Source organism: Microcebus murinus, chromosome 21, assembly GCF_040939455.1.
Source record: "Microcebus murinus isolate Inina chromosome 21, M.murinus_Inina_mat1.0, whole genome shotgun sequence".
Classification (NCBI taxonomy): Eukaryota; Metazoa; Chordata; class Mammalia; order Primates; family Cheirogaleidae; genus Microcebus; species Microcebus murinus.
Genome location: NC_134124.1, coordinates 42,069,348 through 42,072,720, shown reverse-complemented (window position 1 = coordinate 42,072,720; position 3,373 = coordinate 42,069,348). Strand labels below are relative to the sequence as shown.

Genomic DNA, 3,373 nt, shown 5'->3' with positions numbered 1-3,373 from the left:
ATCCCCCAACATCAGGTGCCACCACCAAAGATTCCTGCGTGTAGCCCATAGAACCCCAAAAGCAACGGGACGAGTTCTGGTCACATACTCCCTCAAAATGACATCCTGGCCTTCTTCTGGAACTCCCTCCCCTCTCAGACTCTCAAGGTTTCCTCCAGCGTGTCGGTTCCCACAGAGCAGACCTTTGGTCTGAGACCTGACAGTCCAGATGCCACGCATGCTGCCGCGTAGCGGCGGTGTCGGGGCTTGGGACAAGAGGAGGCCCCACGGTGCGGGCTGGGGCGCCAGGCACCGCGCGGGCGCTGAGGGTGGGGGTGACCCCCACCCCGGGCCGCCGCCGCGCTCCCAGAAAGGGGACAGAACAAGAGGCCAAAAAAAAAAAAAAAAAAAAAAAAACAGCAGCCTGTGGCACCCGGTATTCCCAGGCGGTCTCCCATCCAAGTACTAACCGGGCCCGACCCTGCTTAGCTTCCCAGACCAGACGAGATCGGGGGCGTTCAGGGTGGTGTGGCCCTAGACGGCGGCGGAGGGCGCCCCTGCCCCGCTCAAGAAGCCGAGCCTCTCTGGGCTTCCCCGCCGCCGCCTCCCGCGCCGGGCCGGGCCGGTTGAGTTCCCCGGCCGGGTCCCGCGGGCTCCCAGGGACGGGGGTGATGGGCGGGGCGGGGCGGGGCGGGGCGGGGGCTGTCTCTCTATACACACACACACACACACTCACACTCACTCACACCCACACAAGATGCGCCTCCACGGCTGGACTCGCCAAGGTGGAGCCCTCCCAGCCCCCCTCGTCTCCTCGCCCGGCCTCCTTCACCTACCCGCTGCCCACCCCCAGCGCGTCGCTGCCTGCCGCTGACTGCGCACGCGCGGGACGCTCGCCCTTTGACCCCAGCCAGGGGCCGCCCTCCCCCACAACCCCTTTCAGCTGTGCCCCCCGCCCTGTGGGTGGGCGGCCGCCTATTCCCCCGGGTCAGGGCTGGGGCACAGCGCATGGGGGAGGGGAGCCAGTGTATGGGGCGTGTCTCTCTCTCGGGATGTGTCCCATGGGTGGGGTGGGGTGGCTTGGTCTGTGGGGCGCTGAAGAAATCAGTCCCCTCCATCTCCTACCTCTGGAAAACGCCCAAGCCCTTGGGGAACTGCCCGCACCGCTACCGTGGGGGCCGGGACCCTCCTCTGTGTCCTCCTGTGGCCCAGTCCAAGGGGCCTAGGCCTGGCCGGGGCTGCATTGGACCCCAACCACCCTGGCGTGTGGACTCGCCAAAAATGGGCGATTAGATATTGGATTCCAGCTTCATTGAGGTCATTTCACTAATGAGTGCACCGGAAAGAGTTTCCTAATCCATCTGTGAGGGTGGCAACTGAAAGAGAATTTTTTTTTTTTTTTTGAGACAGAGTCTCGCTTTGTTGCCTAGGCTAGAGTGAGTGCCGTGGCGTTAGCCTAGCTCACAGCAACGTCAAACTCCTGGGCTCAAGCAATCCTTCTGCCTCAGCCTCCCAAGTAGCTGGGACTACAGGCATGCGCCACCATGCCTGGCTCATTTTCCTATATATATTAGTTGGCCAATTAATTTCTTTCTATTTACAGTAGAGACCGGGTCTGGCTCTTGCTCAGGCTGGTTTCGAACTCATGACCTCGAGCAATCCGCCCGCCTCGGCCTCCCAGAGAGCTAGGATTACAGGCTTGAGCCACCGCGCCCGGCCTGAAAGAGAATTTGAAAGCTGACAGAATAGGCGAGGAAAGGCATAGGAGATTTCCACACCCAGTAAGGAAGCCTTTCCCGAAATGGAAGAAAGAAAGGAGCAAACAGAGACACCGGTAGCCCGCCCGGATCAGAGTCTGCCCCTGAGAGAAAGTACCCTGACCAGGTTCACCCGTGGGTGGGTGGCGAGCTAGCGGCATTCAGAAGAGCGAGGCCCGCAGTCTGTGCAGAAGACACCTGCACTCGGGTGTGTGTGGCGGCACAATTCCCAAGCAGCTCCAGATGTTAAACCAAGGAGAAGCCAGGGAGTTCCCAACGCCCCAGGTGTCCTCAGCCCACGACTGGCTGCTGTGGGAATGCGAAGCCCGGCTCCTTGTCTCAGAGCGGGACAACCAGGAGGTGTGATGTCCACCCCGGGGCTCCCAGGAGGATCAGGCTGAAGCTGGGACTTGGCCTGAAAGTGTCCCCTCGCATGGCCACCCCCTTCCCCTTCCTGCACCTCTAGTCCTGGTGCCCCTCCATCCAGGGGCCAGACCTTAAAGAGTCACCCGCAAGAGAATCCTGGTCCCAAAGGAGCCTTCTGGGGGACCCGTGCTGAGAGAGGTTGTGGGCATGGCCCGCTGGGACTCTGCCCGACCCAGGGCTGAGAGATGCAACCTCCCAGCTCTGGGTCCCTGCAGGAAGTGTTGGCAAGCACAGGGCCAGTCCTCCAAAGGCCCAGGTGCAGGGAGCCCAGGCCAAGCATCCCGTGGAAGAAGCCACATGCCGTGCCACCCCGGGAACACGACTGCAGGTCACGGCCCCCCCCTTCCTCCTCCTCTTCCTCCTCCTCCTCCTCCTGCCCCCCTCCCCCCCGACATGGTGCAGGGATCAGAGACACCTCAGACACTTGCTACCCAAAGTGCAAAGGGCATCAGTTGCTCCTCCAAACCCCCCCGCCCAGCAGACCGCGTTGTCCAGCCAGCCCCCGGGCCTCCCTGGGGTGCCCAGCACAAAAGTGCAGACACCCACCGGACCCTCAATCTCAGTTTTCAGATGTTTTTGCCACTCTAAGGACCCGCAGGCCAGCTGGGCCTTCGGGCAGGACAGAGAGCCCCGGAATCCGACGTGGAGAGCTGGGTGTACGTCCCCATGAGGAAGCGGTCCCCACCTCCGCGGCTCTCCCCTTGCGGGGCCTCAGAGAAGACACCAGGCTGGGCCCCCGCGGCACAGCGGGAGCACGTCCCCCGCAGGCCGCTTAGCGAGGGCGGCAGGCGGACGGTTGGGTTGCGCCAGACGCTGCGGCCGCCCTGCTACCGGGTTCCTGGGAGGGCGTCCTGGAACCAGCGTCCACACCAAGCCCTTGGAAGGCCCAGGCGACGGAGGAGCCCCGTCAGGCAGGGGCCGAGGACGGTGACAGGTGACAGGCCGGGCGGGAAGGAGTCAGTCAGGCAGGGGCCGAGGAGGAGACGGGCTGGGTAAGGGTTAGGGTTAGAGTCAGGGCACAAGTCACAATCGCAAAGACCTGGAAGCGACCCGAGTGCCCATCCACCCACGAGTGCGTAAATAAAATGTGGCGCGTGGACACCACGGAGTGCTATTCGGCTGTGAGGAACAGCGGTGAGAGGGCACCTCTCGTGGTTCTCCTGGCCAGAGCTGGAACCCGTTCCAGTAAGCCAAGTATCCCAAGAATGGAC

At 62.9% G+C, this 3,373-nt stretch overlaps 1 pseudogene; it reads right to left on the bottom strand.

The window, feature by feature from the left end:
• Nucleotides 1-400: 400 nt before the first annotated feature.
• On the bottom strand, nucleotides 401-519 carry LOC142863335 (uncharacterized; annotated as a pseudogene).
• Between the last annotated feature and the right edge of the window lie 2,854 nt (nucleotides 520-3,373).